This window comes from Macaca mulatta, chromosome 19 (genome assembly GCF_049350105.2).
Source record: "Macaca mulatta isolate MMU2019108-1 chromosome 19, T2T-MMU8v2.0, whole genome shotgun sequence".
Lineage (NCBI taxonomy): Eukaryota > Metazoa > Chordata > Mammalia > Primates > Cercopithecidae > Macaca > Macaca mulatta.
The window spans coordinates 65,110,546-65,128,704 of record NC_133424.1 but is presented as its reverse complement, the minus strand read 5'-3'; the positions used below and the strand labels follow the sequence as shown (position 1 = coordinate 65,128,704).

The 18,159-nt window shown below is 45.0% G+C and overlaps 1 protein-coding gene and 1 long non-coding RNA gene across 2 annotated transcripts in view; both read left to right on the top strand.

The window, feature by feature from the left end:
• Positions 1–732: 732 nt before the first annotated feature.
• On the top strand, positions 733–12,530 carry LOC144337320 (uncharacterized). Its single transcript, XR_013410294.1, has 3 exons — positions 733–1,765; positions 6,973–7,113; positions 12,424–12,530. It is a non-coding gene; the product is annotated as an uncharacterized LOC144337320 (long non-coding RNA).
• A 2,211-nt stretch (positions 12,531–14,741) lies between these two features.
• The window catches only part of LOC720058 (zinc finger protein 525), a 55,684-nt gene continuing 52,266 nt past the window's right edge, over positions 14,742–18,159 (top strand). Inside the window, exon 1 of the mRNA XM_077981298.1 lies at positions 14,742–14,938. The gene's annotated coding sequence lies outside the window, so the exon portion shown is untranslated. The remainder of the gene's footprint in view (positions 14,939–18,159) is intronic.

The following is an 18,159-nucleotide window of genomic DNA, read 5'->3' as shown; positions in this document are numbered from 1 at the left end:
GAAGTGGATGAAGGAAAGATACGAGGTCATTTACTCAGCATGGGCCATATGGAGAGGATATTTTCTATCTTGAATGAAGTGTGAATCGGCCTTATGTTCCCTGTCTCCAGATCCTATTCTCTTGCCTCAGGACAAGGGGGAGATTGGGGACAGTGAAAAGATTAGTGAGAAAGAGGAACAAGAGGTGAAACAAGTTTTAAGAATGGGGTAGGAGAGAAGTGGGACACAAAATGAGCAGAAACCCATGGGGAAATGCAGAGAAGAAATAGAGAAGGTGAGAAAGAGCTATGTACAGAATGAGGGAGGGAAACAGTAATGAAGACGAGGAGGGACCCAGGGTGCAGATGGACGGTGAGTTGGTTGGATGTGATGAGGAAGTGATGACATGTTGCTTTCTCTGTTTAGAAGGTAAGAAATTTAAAATTTGTTTAAATTATACAGATGAGAAGGAAAGTTGCAAAACGGCTGTCTCTAAATGTCGTTCATTTTATAACGATGGTGTCAGAGACCAGAGGACAGTGACTTAACTCGTTAGTTGTGGATCACCCTCTTCCCTTTTCATTGATGGGGTGGAGAGTTGGGGACTGAAGTGACTGTAATCCCAGCACTTTGGGAGGCCAAGGCGGGCGGATCACGAGGTCAGGAGATCCAGACCATCCTGGCCAAAATGGTGAAACCTCGTCTGTACTAAAAATACAAAAAAAAAAAAAAAAAAAGTGACTGAGTCTCTGTTACTACAGGAAACCTGACAAAAGGAATATTAAAAATGCTTTTGTTCTCTTTTTGTAATGAGTTTCCTTTTTTTTCTAGTTCATCTTCATTTCATTAGTTGCTTTTTATTTTTATTTTATTTTTATTTTTGAGATGGAGTCTAGCTCTGTCACCCAGGCTGGAGTGCAGTGGCGCGATCTCAGCGCACTGCAAGCTCCGCCTCCCGGGTTTAAGCCATTCTGCTGCCTCAGCCTCCCGAGTAGCTGGGACTACAGGCGCCCGCCACCTCGCCCGGCTAGTTTTTCGTATTTTTTAGTAGAGAGGGGGTTTCACCGTGTTAGCCAAGATGGTCTCGATCTGACCTCGTGATCCGCCCGTCTGGGCCTCCCAAAGTGGTGGGATTGCAGGCTTGACCCACTGCGCCCGGCCCTTCATTTTAATTATATTGAGACACTCTTACTGTTGCCCAGGCTGGAGTGCAGTGATAGGTTCACAGCTCATTGCAGCTGCAACCTCCTGGGCTCAAGTGATTTTCCCACCTCTGCCTTTGGAGAGCAGCTGGGACCACAGGAGTGCCCCACCAGACCTGGCTAATGTTTACCTTTTTTTTTTCTCGGTTTTTTTTTTTTTTTTTTTTTTTTTTTTTGAGATTATTTTTGTCGCCTAGTCTGGAGTGAAGTGGCATGATCTTGCCTGACTGCAATCTCCATCTCCCAGGGTCAAGTGATTCTCCCAGGGTCAAGTGATTCTCCTGTCTCAGCCTCCTGAGTAGCTGAGACTACAGTCGTGCACCACCATGCCTGGTTAATTTTTGTATTTTCAGCAGAGATGGGTTTCTCTATGTTGGACAGGCTGGTCTTAAACTCCTGACCTCAAGCGATCTGCCCACCTTCGCCTCCCAGAGTGGTAGGATTACAGGCATGGGCCACCTCGCCTGGCCAGATGTCTTTGTTTTTTGTAGAGACCGAGTTTTGCCATGTAGTCCAGGCTGGTGTTGAACTGCTGGACTCAAGTGACCCAGCTGCATCGGCCTCCCAAAGTGATGGGATTACAGGTAAGAGCCACCACGTGAGCCTGTTTTTTAATAAAACAAAAAACAATTACTTCTGAAATAAGTTTTGGTAGTATCCTATCAGCTCACATCTTTTTTTTTTTTTTTTTTTTTTTTTTGACAGAGTCTTGCTCTGTCGCCCAGCCTAGAGTGCAATCGCATGATCCCGAAGTGATGGGATAACAGGCATGGGCCACCACGCCTGGCCCAATGTTTTCTTTCTATTTGTATATTTTTTATATTGTCCATAAAACCAAGACTTCCACAGTGACTTACAGAATCTGATAATCTTTCATGAAAAAGTACAATAAAATGCAACAATAGAGAAAAAATGTTCAAAAATACCTTCACGTGGATTTGTGAACACAGTCTTTGATCAAATCGATACTTAATTTCTTTTTTCTCATTTTGTGTGAGGGTGATAACTCACTCCTTCATAATGTTTTGTTGAAATGTGTTTTTCTTTTATCTTTTTTGAGATGGAGTCTTGCTCTGTCGCCCAGCCTGGAGTGCAGTGGTGTGATCTCTGCTCATGGCAGGCTCCACCTCCCGGGTTCACACCATTCCCCTGCCTCAGCCTCCCTAGTAACTGGGACTACAGGCGCCTGTTACCACGCCCGGCTATTTTTTTTTTTTTTTTTTTTGTATTTTTAGTAGAGACGAGGTTTCACCATGTTGGCCAGGATGGTCGCGATCTCTTGACCTCATGATCTGCCCACCTCAGCCTCCCAAAGTGCTGGGATTGCAGGCGTGAGCCACTGCGCCCGGCCCTGAAATGTGTTTTTCATTTTAGGGATGCTTGACTTTCAGGGATGTGGCTATAGAATTCTCTTTGGCAGAGTGGAAATGTCTGAACCCTGCACAGAGGGCTTAGTACAGGGCCATGATGTTGGAGAACTACAGGAACCTGGAGTCTGTGGGTGAGGAAAATGTCCCTGCAGATGTGAGGAGTCTGCCTTTGTCTATCTTGGCTCTTCCTGGTTTTGTATTCTCTTTAGTGATTTTGTTCCATACATGTTTTTTTTTTTTTAAGATAGTTTCTCTCTTGTTGCCTAGGGTAGAGTGCAGAGATGGGGTTTCTCCGTGTTGGTCAGACTGGCCTCGAACTGCTGACCTCAGGTGATCTGCCCACCTCAGCCTACCAAAGTGCTGGGATTACAGGTGTGAGCCACCATGCCGGGCCCTTATACATGCTTTTGATGTACATGTCATTATTTTCTGCAGTGATGACCCTGCTATCAGTCATGGATATCTTCTTAGGGACTCTTCTATAGAGTGGGTTTACATAAAAACAGAAAATTCATGAAGAACACTTTGACTATTATGATTGAACATCATCCTGCTCTAGGCGGAGATGCCCCTGGAAGCCCTGAGCAGAATTGTCAACATGGCCCAGGATATGAAATAGAAAGCATGACACTGACTGACAAGTGTTTCTGACTGTCATGCTGAATTTTTTTTTTTCCCCCAATAGAATCTCCCTCTGTTGCCCAGGCTGGAGTGCAGTGGTACAATCTTGGCTCATTGCAACCCCTGCCTCCTGTGTTCAAGTAAATCTCCTGCCTCAGCCTCCCTTGTAGCTAGGATTACAATCATGCACCACCACACCCAGCCAATTATATTTTTAGTAGAGACAGGGTTTTACCTTGTTGCCCAAGCTGGTCTTGAACTTTTGACCTCAGGCAATCCACCCTCCTTGGCCTCCTAAAGTGCTGGGATTACAGGCATGAGCCACCATGCCCGGCCCATTTTGGTTTTTGAGGAGCATCACAGAAGCATCTCTCACTGGCACTGTGACAATGTTCATCCCATAAACTAATGATCATCTTCTCTAAGCAGCAGTCAGTGGTGTTGAAATTCTTCCTAGTGAGGATGTCATTTGGGCTCACAGCCTCCTATGTATGAGGCTCTTGACTGAACTCTTGTTCATTTCACATTTTTTTTTTTTTTTTGAGACGGAGTCTTGCTCTGCTGCCCAGGCTGGAGTGCAGTGGCCGGATCTTGGCTCACTGCACGCTACGCCTCCCGGGTTCACACCAGTCTCCTGCCTCAGCCTCCTGTGTAGCTGGGACTACAGGCGCCTGCCACCTCGCCCGGCTAGTTTTTTGTATTTTTTAGTAGAGACGGGGTTTCACCGTGTTAGCCAGGATGGTCTTGATCTCCTGACCTCGTGATCCGCCCGTCTCGGCCTCCCAAAGTGCTGGGATTACAGGCTTGAGCCACCGCACCCGGCCCCATTTCACATTTTTTATGCTAATATGTGTCATTGTTCATTTTTAACATGAAAACCTATGTTCAGTTTGTCGTGGGATCAACACAGTAACAGATATGGTTTTCATCAATCTTACTGAGGGAGCTTGTGAGGTTGAATGAAGTCTCCATATTTTAGTTCTACTGTAAAATTGTTTAAGACACAGTGGCTTTCAACTTGTTCTTTTCTATGTATTTTTTTTTTTTTTTTTTTTAATTTTTGAATTGGAGTTTGCTCTGTTGCCCATGCTTGAGTGCAGTGGTGCAATCTCGGACCTCTGCAAACTCTGCCTCCCTGGTTTAAGCAATTCTCCTACCTCAGCTGCCTGAGTAGCTGGGATTACAGGCGTGTACCATTATGCCTGCCTACTTTTTGTATTGCTAGTAAAAACGGGGTTTCTCCATGTTGACCAGACTGGTCTTGAACCCCTGACCCCAGGTGATATGCCTGGCCACGCCTCCCAATGTGCTGGAATTACAGGCATGAGCCACTATGCCCAGCCCATTTCTATGTATTATAAATGCATTTTTATTTTATTTAATTTTCAGTTCCCTATTCTTGGTGATAGTCTTCATATTTTTCTTTTATTTTTTTTTTTTTTTTTTTTTTTTTTTGAGACGGAGTCTCGCTCTGTAGCCCAGGCTGGAGTGCAGTGGCCGGATCTCAGCTCACTGCAAGCTCCGCCTCCCGGGTTCACGCCATTCTCCGGCCTCAGCCTCCCGAGTAGCTGGGACTACAGGCGCCCGCCACCTCGCCCGGCTAGTTTTTTGTATTTCTTAGTAGAGACGGGGTTTCACCGTGTTAGCCAGGATGGTCTCGATCTCCTGACCTCGTGATCCACCCGTCTCGGCCTCCCAAAGTGCTGGGATTACAGGCTTGAGCCACCGCGCCCGGCCCATATTTTTCTTTTATAACTGCATGGTGAGTATTGTATCAGGGAGTGACTCTTGATTTACATTTTTTTTCTCTTTTTTTTTTTCTTTTTTGAGGCTGAGTCTTAGTTCATTGCCCAGGGTGAAGTGTAGTGGTGTGATCTCAGTTCACTGCAACCTCTGCCTTCTGGGTTCAAGTGATCCTGTTGCCTCAGCCTCCCAAGTAGCAGGGATTACCAAGCCTGGATAATTTTTGGTAATTCTATTACAGACGGAGGTTTTACTATGTTGGCCAGGCTGTTTTTGAACACCTGGCCTCACGTGATCCACTTGCCTCAGATTCCCAAACTGCTAGGAATATGGGCATGGCCCCTGGCCGCATTCGAGTTTGTTTTTAAGGCTGAATAATATTCCATTGTATGTGTATACCACATTTTGTTCATATATTTTTCTGTGGATGGACATCTGGGTTAGTTCCTTCTCTTTACTATTATAAATAATACTGCTAGGCCGGGCGCAGTGGCTGACACCTGTTATCCCAGCACTTTGGAAGACTGAGGCAGGCGGATCACCTGAGGTCAGGGGGTCCAGGCCAGCCTAGCCAACATGGTGAAACTCCATCTCTACTCAAAATACAAAAAAAAAAAAAAAAAAAAAACTAGCCAGGCATGGTGGCAGGCACCTGTAATCCTAGCTACTCAGGAGTCTTAGGTAGGAGAATTGCTTGAACTGGGAGGGAGAGGTTGCAATGAGCCAAGATCGAGCTATTGTCCTTTAGCCTGCGTGACAGAGCGAGACTCCGTCTCAACAACAACATCAACAAAATACTGCTAGAGATATTCTTGAAGATCCTATTTTCAATTCTTTTGGGGCATGCAGTTACTCAATTATGAATTATTTGAATTCAATTATGAATTATATAGGGGTATTCAATTATGAATTATTTGAGGAACTGTGATACATTTTTTCAAAGAGGCTATTTCATTATACATTCCCAGCAACAGTGCAAAAGGCTTTTCCATCTCCACATTTTTACCAACACTTTTTATTATCTATTCTTTTGGATAGTAAATATTTTAATGTACTTGAAGTGATATTTCATTGTAGTTTTGATTAGTTTTTCCCTACATGCTCTGTTTTTCACTTTTTTTGTGCTTATTGGTTCTATGCTTATTGGTCATTGGTCTATGATTTCTGCAGAAATGTGTATTCAGTTCCCGGACTCATTTTCTTTATTTTTTATTCTTATTTTTTTGAGACGGAGTCTTGCTCTATTGGTAGGCTAGAGTGCAGTTTTGCGATCTCAGCTCACTGCAACCTCTGCCTCCTGGATTCAAACAATTCTCCTGCCTCAGGCTCCTGAGTAGCTGGGACTACAGGTGCGTGCCACCACGCCTGGCTAATTTTTTTTTTTTTTTTTTTTTTTTTTTTTTTTTTTGAGACGGAGTCTCGCTCTGTCGCCCAGGCTGGAGTGCAGTGGCCGGATCTCAGCTCACTGCAAGCTCCGCCTCCCGGGTTCACGCCATTCTCCTGCCTCAGCCTCCGGAGTAGCTGGGACTACAGGCGTCCGCCATCTCGGCCGGCTAGTTTTTTGTATTTTTTAGTAGAGACGGGGTTTCACCGTGTTAACCAGGATGGTCTCGATCTCCTGACCTCGTGATCCGCCCGTCTCGGCCTCCCAAAGTGCTGGGATTACAGGCTTGAGCCACCGCGCCCGGCCATTTTTTTGTATTTTTAGTCGAGACGGGGTTTCACCATGTTGGCCAGGATGGTGTCAATCTCTTGACCTCGTGATCTGCCCAACTCGGCCTCCTAAAGTGCTGGGATTACAGGTGTGAGCCACTGTGCCCAGCCCCTGGACTCATTTTCTAATTGTGTTTTTTGATTGTTGTTGTCAAATGGTAGTAATTCGTTATGTATTCTAGATATTAATCCCTGATCAAATATGTATTTTCCACAGTTTTTCCATGGAATCTTTAGTGTTTTCCACATATCAGGTGACATCTTCTGTGAACACAGAGCATTGTACTTTTCCTTTTCTGCTGCTTGGCATTTATTTCTTTTTCTTGTCTAATTTCTCTGGTCAGGATTCCAGTAGTATGCTGAATAGAAATAGCGGAAGCAGACTTCTTAGTCTCTTTCCTGATCTTAGAGGAAAAGATCTGTCTTTCACCACCCGGTGTGATGGTAACTGCGGGTTTCTCCTAAATGGCCTTTATTATGTTGAGGTAGGTTTCTTGTATTCTTTGTGTGTTGAGTGTTTTTATTTCAAAACAATGTTTTTGTTGTTGTTGTTTTTTGATTTTCAATAGTTTGTTCATAATGTGTCTCTTCAATGGTGTGTTGGGGTTCATTCTAGTTGGAGTTTATTGAACTTCAAGGCATTGTAAATCCATTATTTTCTTTAAACATGGGATGTTGTCACTGTCATTTCTTCAAATGAGCATTCTGAATGTGTGTGTTCTCCTTGTGGAGCTGCTGTCATGTGTACGTTCTCCTGCCTCTCAGTGAAGCAAAAGTCTGTGAGGCCCCACTGGGCTGTCTCCTTATCTGTTCATTTTGCTCCTCAGACACAGCGATTTTCAAGAACCTGTCTTGAAGTCTGCTCATTCTTTCTTCTGCCTAATTAGCTCTGCTTTTAAATTATTCTAGTAAAACTTTCACTTTATTTCTTATATTGCTGATCCAGAATTTTCATTTTTTATTACAGTTTGTCTGTTGATATTCACGTTTTGTTCATGTATTTGTTTCTTGATTTTGTTTAGTTTACTACTTCTGTTTCTCTTCAGTTTCCTGAGTGTCTTTAAGACAGTTCTTTCAAGTTTTACTCTTGCTTCTCAGAAGCTTCAGTTTGTGCTATGCTTCAGTGTCCATAATTTCTCTCTCCCTCCACCCTCCCAACCCTGCTGGCAGGGCAGAATATGTGCTTCTCTAACCTGCTGCAGAGCCTGGTAGTATTTTTGGCAACCTCCAAGCTGATTTACAAACTGTACCAGTGTTTCTTTCAATAATCCCAGTCGAAAAAGAAAGAATCCAGTTCTTCATGCCAATGGCAGACAAGCCAGTTTTACTTTTCTTTTTTCCCAAGAAGAGAATAATGAGGGGAGGGTACTGCCCTGTGCTGGGGAGGAGGGTGGGCAGAGATGAGCAAATTTCCACAACCTGGCCTTCCAATTCAGTTCAATTTTGTATCGGTGTTCGTTGGATACTGCAGTTTCCTTACTGGTTTCTAGACCTTTCCCAAAGATTTATATATATATTTTTTGTGATGGAGTCTTGTTTTGTCATCCAGACTGGAGTGAAGTGATGCGATCTTGGCTCACTGCAACCTCCGCCTCCTGGGTTCAAGCAATTCTTCTTCCTCAGTCTCCTAAGTAGCTGGGATTACAGGCATGCACCACCACACCCAGCTAATTTTTGTATTTTTAGTAGAGACAGGGATTCACCATATTAGCCAGGCTAGTCTCGAACTCCTGACCTCAGGTGATTCACCCACCTCGGCCTCCAAAAGTACTGGAATTACAGGCATGAGCCACCATACCTGGCCTACAAAGATTTTTTTAATGAAACATTTGGTTGAGTTGGTGTTTCCATGAGAATGTGAGGGCATGGCATTTGCTAGTCTGTCATCTTCACTTTTCATGTCTCATTTATTCCAGACACTGTGTTTAAAAGCCCAGGGATATGATTTCAAATAATACAGGAACCAGGAAAAGAAACACCATTTTTGTTGTATAAGAAACAACATTTACCCTGAAATTTTCATATGGCAAATATTTTAGTTAGCACATTATTGTTTTTCTTCACTAATGTGACCAATGACATACATAGGCAACAATCTCCATCTCGCTGTGTTTCTTTTCCTTTTCTTTTTTTTTTTTTTTTTTTTTTTTTTTTTGAGACAGAGTCTCTCTCTGTCGCCCAGGCTGGAGTGCAGTGGTGCGATCTCGGCTCACTGCAAGCTCTGCCTGCTGAGTTCATGCCATTCTCCTGTCTCAGCCTCCCGAGTAACTGGGACTACACGCACCCGCCACCACGCCCAGCTAATTTTTTTGTATTTTGTTTAGTAGAGATGGGGTTTCACCATCTTAGCCAGGCTGGTCTCGAACTCCTGACCTCGTGGTCTGCCCGCCTTGGCCTCCCAAAGTGCTAGGATCACAGGTGTGAGCCACCGCACCTGGCCTCTTTTTCTTTTTTCTTTTTTTTTTTTTTTTGAGATGGAGTCTTGCTCTGTCACCCAGACTGGAGTGCCGTGGTGCGATCTTGACTCACAGTAACCTCCAGTTCCCGGGTTCAAGCAACTCTCTTGCCTTAGCCTCTCAAGTAGCTGGGATTACAGGCACGTGCCACCATGCCCAGGCAATGTATTGTATTTTTTTAGTACAGACAGTGTTTCACCATGCTGGTCTCGAACTCCTGACCTCGTCATCTGCCCACTTTGGCCTCCGAAGTGCTGAAATTACAGGCATGAGCCACTGCACTTGGCCTGGCTCTGTTTTCACAAACACATCTCTACCTACTCAGCAAGGGAATCATTGTTTATTCCCATGGTCTCCTACACTGCTATACTCTTCATAGGGTTTACTCACGTTTTCTTGTGTGTATGCAATTCTGGAATCTACACAGGTTATATTGTTGAGTATATTCTTGAAACTAGAAATCAGAGGCATTTAATTTAAGAGATGTAAAACTGCTTTCACCTCAGGCCACCATACTGCTGCTTTCTTGGGTCTCTTTCATTCTTGTCACTTGCACATATTATAATTTGAATATTTAACCTTGGGTCAATATTTTACCATTTGCTAAATTAGTTCTACTTTCCTCCAAGCTCAAAATTTGGTCTATCGTAGTGGAATTATATTGCCACAGACGTGCATGCACAAAGTTCACTCCTATATGCCCATTACTTCGTGCCCTCCACACTTGCCCTCCCTTTCCAGGCCTTGCATCACTTGATACTGTGATCTGGATACAAATACTGTTGCTTTCCAGCCTATTGATTTGTAATGCTGAGCACCCCAATTTCCCCACGAGCCCCTCCCTTCCAACACTACTCTGAGTAAGTCAAGACCTTATTCATCCACCGGACAAAATTATAGGAGGCTGCCTGAATCAATGTGTGCAGGCATGATGACTCAGCACATGGTCCATGAGGGATGACTTAGCACCACTGTCAGCAGCACAGCTCAGCCCTTGTGTCCCAGCTCAGCCCTTGTATCCCCCTTGATGTGCTTCTTTCTGTTCTCTTTGTATTTTCTGTGACTGGTCATTTTCTGTACTGCCTGGGCTGACTATTGTGCTTAAGATGATGTCATGGAATCATTCAGGCCTAGGATCAAGTCTTGTCCCTCACCTACCATACGTTCAAATTAAGGTCATATACATGAACACTGTGGGCCTGGTGTCCTTATTTGAGAAGTAATGTTAATTTGCCTCCAGATTTTTTTTTTTTTTGAGATGGAGTTTCGCTCTTGTTGCCCAGTCTGGAGTGCAATGGCGCAATCTCGGCTCACCACAACCTCTGCTCCCCAGGTTCAAGCAATTCTCTTGCCTAAGGCTCCCAAGTAGCTGGGATTACAGGCATGCACCTACATGCCTGGCTAATTTTGCATTTTTAGTAGAGACGGTGTTTCTCCATGTTGGTTAGCCTGGTCTCCAACTTCTGACCTCAGGTGATCCACCTCTCTCGGCCTCCCAAAGTGCTGAGATTACAGGAGTGAGCCACCATACCCAGCTGCCTTCAGGGTTTTAAAACACATTAATGCTATTAGATGGCTTCACATTTTGCAGTTTTTATAGTACAGACTCTAAACTTCCTTTGTGTAGTAAGAGTTGTCAACCTTCGGTGATGATGATGACATTCTCCTTTTCCTGTTTCAGTCATTTCACTGTCCTGTCAGAAATAGCTTAGGCTGGCTGGCCGTGGTTGCTCAGGCCTCAAATCCCAGCAATCTGAGATACCATGATGGGTAGATCTGTTGAGGTCAGGAGTTTGACACCAGTCAGGCCAACATGATAAAACTTCAAATTTACTAAATACAAAAAATTGGCCAGGTTTGGTGGGTCACCCTGTTACCCAGGCTAGAGTGCAATGATGTAATCTTGGCTCACTGCATCCTCCACCTCCTGGGTTCAAACGTTTTTTCTGCCTTACCCTCCTGAGTAGCTGAAATTACAGGTGCCTGCCACAATGTCCAGCTAATTTTTTTGTATTTTTAGTAGAGATGGGGCTTCACCATGTTGGCCAGGCTGGTCCCGAACTCCTGACCTCGTGATCTGCCTGCCTCAGCCTCCCAAAGTGCTGGGATTACAGGTGTGAGCCACCATGCCTGGCCGTTAGTCAATTCTTATACTTTGTAATGCTGTGTATTTTCTTGACCTCATACGTCAGAAGGTAGTGGTCTTGACATGTATTTCAGTTTTTATGTCGTGTGCTCCTGGTAAGTAGAAGTTGTGACTTTTTTCTTAAGAGGGAATTGTTTAGAATTCTGCAGGCTGTATAAATGTACTTATTATTTGTTTGCAGGTTTTATCATGAGTTACAAAATTTCATTAATTGATTTTTATGATTTTACATATGGTTTTTCGGTATGTGGTATGCAATATAACTGACACACTCCACTCGTTAATGTCACAAAGTGTCACCGGGCGCTGTGGCTCTTGTCCATAATCCTCAGACTTTGGGAGGTGGAAGCGGGTGGATCACTAGAGGTCAGGAGTTCTCTGTGTAGATATAGATAATTTTATGACATTTATTCAGAAAAATATGGTATGAACATTTTCTTTTTCTCATTTTTTTTTCTTGTTTTCTTTGGTTATTATTATTTATTTATTTATTTATTTATTTATTTTTATTTTTTTTTTTTTTTTTTGAGACGGAGCCTCATTTTTGCCGTCCAGACTGAAGTGCAGTGGTGTGACCTCAGCTAACTGCAGCCTCTGCCTCCCAGGTGGAAGTGATTCTTGTGCCTCCACCTTCTGAGTAGCTGGGACCTCTGTCGCGGGCTTCCATGCCTGGCTAATTTTTGTAATCTTTTCTTATCTTGTCAGTGCTATGATTGTTTGACAATACAGAATTTCCATTGATTTTGATTATCCTTACATGAGGTTGTTGTTGATTATTTGCCAAAATAGTATATTTTGTGGTACTTTAGCATTTATTTGTATAGAGTAAATATGCTGTAAATATGAAGAGTATATATTGTTTGCTTCATTGATGTGACAGTTATTTTTTATTTTTTTTGCAAACTGTGATGCGCTTTAGGGTCACAGTGGAAAACACTCCTGACTTTAGGCTTACACGTTTGTGCCCTGTAAGTGTTTTTTCATGATATTGAAAATAGACTTCCATAGAAATGATTTGAAGGACATGTAATCGCCCTTTATTTATTATAGAATCTTACTCCTTTTGTGTTCCTAAACTTTGAAGATCACGTTTGGGAAGTTTAAAATAAGTATTTTTTGTGTCATATTTACATATTTCAGTATATTTATCATCTGTACTTAATTTGAAACCTATTGGTGTTTATATTTTGTAGATATCTCTTCCAAATGCATGATGAAGGAGGTCTTGTCAACATACAGAAGTGTTCCACACAGGGACATTGCAAAGACATGAAAGTCATCGCACTGGAGATTTTTGTTTCCATAAAATTGAGAAAGATATTTATGAGTTTGAGTTTCAGTGGCAAGAAAATGAAAGAAATAGCCATGAAGCACCCATGACAAAAATCAAAAAGTTTACTGGTAGTACATACCAATATGATCAAAGCCATTCTGGAAGCAAACCTATTAAAGACCAGCTTGGATTAAGCTTTTATTCATATCTTCCAGAACTGTATATATTTCAGACCATGCCCAGCTAATTTTGTATTTTCAGTAAAGACAGGGTTTCTCCATGTTGGTCAGGCTGGTCTCAAACTCTCAACCTCAGGCGATCCGACCGCCTCGGCCTAACAAACTGCTGGTTTATGGTAGCTGCTAATTCTAGGATGCAAAGCCGGAATAAGAGCAGTCACCACCTTGCCTAACAAACCTGTGGCTGCACATATCGGTGCTGTCCAATAAAAAAACTTAGTTTTAAAAACAAAAAAGGGGGAGATGTTGGGATTCACTCAGGATGGTGGCAGAAGTATTAAAGGGAAATGTCACGCACGTCCATGTGAAGAGGCCACCAAACAGGCTATGTGTGAGCAACAAGGCTGTTTGTTTCACCTGGGTGCGGCCAGGCTGAGTCTGAGAAAGGAGTCAGCAAAGGGTGGTGGGATTATCGTTAATTCTTATAGGTTTAGGATGGGTGGTGGAGTTAAGAGCAATTTTTTGCGGGCCAGGGGTGGATCTCACAAAGTACATTCTCAAGGGCAGGGAGAATATTACAAAGAACCTTCTCAAGGGTGGGGAGGGTGTATCGTACAAAGTATATTCACAAGGGCAGGGGAATATCACGAACTACAATATCGCAAGGGAAGGGAGGGTGTATTGTCACAAAGTCAACTGATCAGTTAGGGTGGAGAAGGAACAAATCACAATGGTGGAATGTCATCAGTTAACGCAGGAAGTGGTTATTTTCACTTCTTTCGTGGATCTTCAGTTGCTTCAGGCCATCTGGATGTATATGTGCAGGTCACAGGGGATATGATGGCTTAGCTTGGACTCAGAAGACTGACAGGAAATATTAGGGAAAGTTATAGGGAATAGTCACAAACCTTTTGGAAGGCCGAAAGATTACATAGCTTGTAATAATTGAACAGGCTGCAGGCAGCCCGTTCTTACCTTAGAGTATTAGGGGAGGTTGACCAGGGATATTGCACCCTAATGGCATTTACTTCAGACCCCAGTACTTGAGATTTGATCATTCCTAGAACTACTCTCTTAACCATGTTAATTATCCACAAGTGTGTTGACTCAAAGCCTCTGTTGTTAACTACATACCAAATAAATGCCTGCAGTGTGAGCTGCTCCCAGCTGGCAGCTATGACAAACCTCTCTTGCTGTGCAGGCGGTCGGACACCCAGCAGAACTGGCAAAGCAGACTGTGTGTCAGTGTAGATTTTATTCATTCGTCGTTTGGCTCAGGGTCTGCGGGCAGCTCCCACCGCCCCCCCCCCCCCGTTTCCCGCCACCCCACCCCCGCTCCCGCCGCCACCACCCCCCTCCCCGGCCCCCGGAGCTAATACCTTCCTGTGAGGAGCAATACCTGAGACCCCCAAGCTCAGCCATCTTTCCGCTGCTGCTTCCTGAGTAGTTGGGACCTCAAGCTCCCATTCCCGCACTCACATCTCTGCTGTGTTTAAGCAGCAGGTAGTGACCTCCCTCTTCCCTGGCCTGAGCCCTCCGGTCGGCACCCCAGGCGGTGGCCCTAGGGAAGTCTCTGGAGCTGAGCACAGGGTGGACTCTCCCACTCCAGTGAATGGAGAATAGAAAGGGAGAGGATTTCTATTCCGTTCTGTGGGCCGTCAGCATCAAATTGTACGTTTGGCTCAGGCAAGGCTTTGCATTTCGCATTCTAGTTTGCATTCCTGCCCTAGACAGCTTGGAGGCTTTGGAATTAAATTGCTAAAATTAATTTCAATAACAAGGAACTTTCCTGGATCCAATTACCGCCACACCGCCACTTCTCAGGGACGTACTATTTCCCTGACTGCTGAGCTGCTCCAGCCTTACTGGTGGGTTTCACCTGCAAAACCCGGAAAACAGAGGCACGGAGAGCGAGATGGAGGGAAGCTCAGGCCCCGCCCCTTTCCCGCCCCCGCTGACCCCTCACAGCCCAAGACTCTATTCTCCGGCGCCAGGCCCCTTGTCTTTCGCGCCCCGCCCCGGCCTCGCCCAGGCCCCGCCCATCTCTTCGGGGGTCTTGCCCAGGTCCGGCTCCTGTCCTGCGCTGATTGGCTCAGGCCCGGAAGCGGACAGCGAGGACTGAAAGTTGTACTGCGGTTCGTGTGCTTCCCAGTTCTCTGGTGCTGCTATAGGAGGGACGTGGGGTCCCTACAGACCTGCAAATTCCCGCCGGTCTTTCTCAACCCAGAGCAAATTGAAACGTCCCGGTCAGAGTCCGTGAGTCGCTTTCCTTTGAGTTTAAAGTCACCCTGAGACTGGTCCCGTCCCCGGTCTTTCTGCAGTGGGGCCGTGCAGACACCTCCTGTCGCAAAAGTTTCCTTTGCAAAAATCTTTCCTGACCCTTCTCCCGCCTCGCGCTGTTTCAAGTCCTCACCCGCGAGCTGGATTCTCGCCCTGCTCCAGAGCGCCCCCCAGTCTCGCTCTCCTCGGCCCCTGGAGCGCAGCGCTGCAGCCCCAGGGCCGGGGGTCAGGAAAACATTCCACAGGGTGGGAGTGGGCCCGAGCGAGCGTCTCCAGGGCACCGTTTACAACGTTTTGGGGGATTAAAATATTCCTTTTGAGGTCCCTATGGGCTACCCCTTATCTGGATGAAGGATCTGGCCCTTGGCCGATGAAATGCTGAGGTGAATTGGCCCAGATGGAGCAGATGGGTGCCCTATGCAGATGGAGGGGTGGCCGTGCTTGGCCGTGGCCACTCCTGGGCTCTCTCGCTTTCCATCTGAGACGTGGTGGAAATGGGAGGGCTACAGGAGAGTAGCCTTTGTTCCTTTGTTACTCCGGGTGGGGAGACGGGGTTTTTACCTTTGGTCTAGTTTTGCAAAGTTTACGGTAATTGGCCTTAGATTGCCAGAGCCAGGACCCAAGTGTTTCCTTTTCTTCTTTGTTATTGGAGATGGTCTCTGTGCCTACGTATCCAGTATGGTCCAGCGGGGGCCGTCCAGTCTCAGTGAAATTCTGGATGAGCCCAGGCAGTCTGTAATTTAGAAAATGTACTTAATGGGTCCTTTTCAGTACGGTTTAGGCCTCACCAAGTGACTGTCCTTGTTGTGCTGTTGTACAACTTCTGTCCTAGACAATTGAGCTTTCTTACAGGGATGGTGAAGTTTTTTCTTTCCTTAGCTACATAGTACTGTCTAATAATTGAGGTTTATAGGACCTAGAAGTTGCTAGTTTGGGCTTTCTGAACTGGAATTGTGTCAGGAACTGGATCAGTGGGCACCAACTCTCGGGCTTCCTAAGGCCATCGGTCTCTGACAGTGGTTCCTCCACATACATAACAAGAAGTAACAATGAGGGAATGAGCTACATTTTCTGCTAAGTACAGAAACAAGTTCCTTCCCTTTTTTTTTTGGAAGCTCTGGTGCTGGCAGATTTAGCTCATTATAAAAGGCTTGAAACACTGGGTTGGGAGAGCGCATGTGGACCTCCCCTCGACTAAAATGGCAGCTTGGGGGTTTAGCCTTGTCCTGTTGATCCTCAGGGTTACACGTTCTCTTGTTTTCTAATGGGAGTGTAGGAGATTAGTGCTTATTAGTTCTAGTGGGTTACAGTGACCGGTAGCACAGGAGGGGTTGGCTTCTTTTTTTTTGAAGGTGAACTGGGTCTTTTTTGTCCTTTTTCTAAGTAGCCTAAATAACACATGGCCAATAGGCACAATTTTCACACACCTCTGCCTCATGACAAACATATTTATTTTCTACTGTGTAGCTCCTTTCTTAGTTAAGAGATCCACATCTTAATCTTAGCTTGTTACTATTAATGGCTGCACAAGCATCAGATTTAAAGTTTCTTGTTTGGGGATTCTTTTTCTTCTGTTCTAGTTATTAGTTTACTTGAATCACCTAGGAAAAGACCAGTTCTTAATGTTATTTGAAAAACGGTGGTAGCCAGGCATGGTGGCTCACGCCTGTAATCCCAGCACTTTGGGAGGCTGAGGCGGGCGGATCACGAGTCAGGAGATCAAGACTATCCTGGCTAACACGATGAAACCCTGTCTCTACTAAAAATACAAAAAAATTAGCCAGGCGTGGTGGCGGGTGCCTGTAGTCCCAGCTACTCGGGAGGCTGAGGCAGGAGAATGGGTGAACCCGGGAGGCGGAGGTTGTAGTGAGCTGAGATCGCACCACTGCACTCCAGCCTGGGTGACAGAGTGAGACTCCATTTCAAAAAGTAATAATAATAAAAAATAAAAATAAAATAAAACGGTGGTTGCAGGGAGCTTAGATGGGTGATAACATATATTAGGTTGGTCATTTCCTGGGGTACATACCTTGTACTGAGTGGCATTGTACAAATAAGTTCCTTTTAACATTCCTGTACATTCATAATAACTATAGAACAGAAAGATTGTTTTAATTTGCTGTCCTATCTGAGTGACTTGATGAATACACTGGAAACAGTCCTTAGTTTGAGGAAGGTCAGTTGAAGCCTTTACTGTACAAGTCTAAAATTTAAGAAAAATGAGTCCCGTGATGAGCCTCCTCATGCTCCGGCCGTGTGTAGACCGGTCAGCTTCCGGGTGTGACTGGAGCAGGGCTTGTCGTCGTCTTCAGGGTCACTTTCAGGGGTTATCTGGGCTTGGTCTTGCCTCCCAGGTTTCAGATGCAGGTTTTACACAGCAGTGGTGGATCCAGGCTGGGATTCCTTCTACCTTCACGGCGGTGGGTGTGGTCAGGATGACGGTCTGAGGTCCTTTCCACTGTGGGCGCAAAGGGGCTACATTCCAGTCCTTGATCCACAGTCGATCACCTGGGGAAAAAGAGTGAACTGGGGAGAATAAGCTAACGGGGCATCTGTCATTTACCTAGGCTGAAATCGTTTGTGTAATTTTTCCTAAGGCCTGTAATTGTCTCTGTAACTCAATTTCACCTAACTCTGGGGGAGTGCCCGGGAGTCCCTGTAGTATGGGAGGGGGTCTATGATATAATACTTCATAAGGGGAATATCCTCTTCTCTCAGAGGGAGGGAGTACATCTAGTCTTTAACAATACCATAGGGAGAACCTGTATCTATTTTAATCCTGTTTCCTGACACACTTTCCTTAAGCTATTTTGATAGTCTCATTCATCCGCTTCACCTTTCTGGAACTCTGAGGTTGGTAGGCAGCACGTAGTTTCCATGTGATCTTTAATACCTTTGCCGTCTTCTGTACTGAGTCAGCCACAAACGCCGGCCTGTTATCTGAGCTGATCCGTAAGGGCAGTCCAAATCCAGGAATAAGATCTCGAAGAAGCACATGGGTTACTTCATGAGCTTTCTCAGTTCATATGGGAAAAGCCTCCACCTACCTAGAGTAGGTACACACAGGAACGAGTAAATACTTGTTACTTCTACACTGGCATTTCAGGGAATTCCACCTGGAGATCTTGAAAGGGGGCTGCTTTCCATTCCATGCCGGCGGAACGGCTGAACCCTGCCTCGCATTGTGCTGTCGGCAG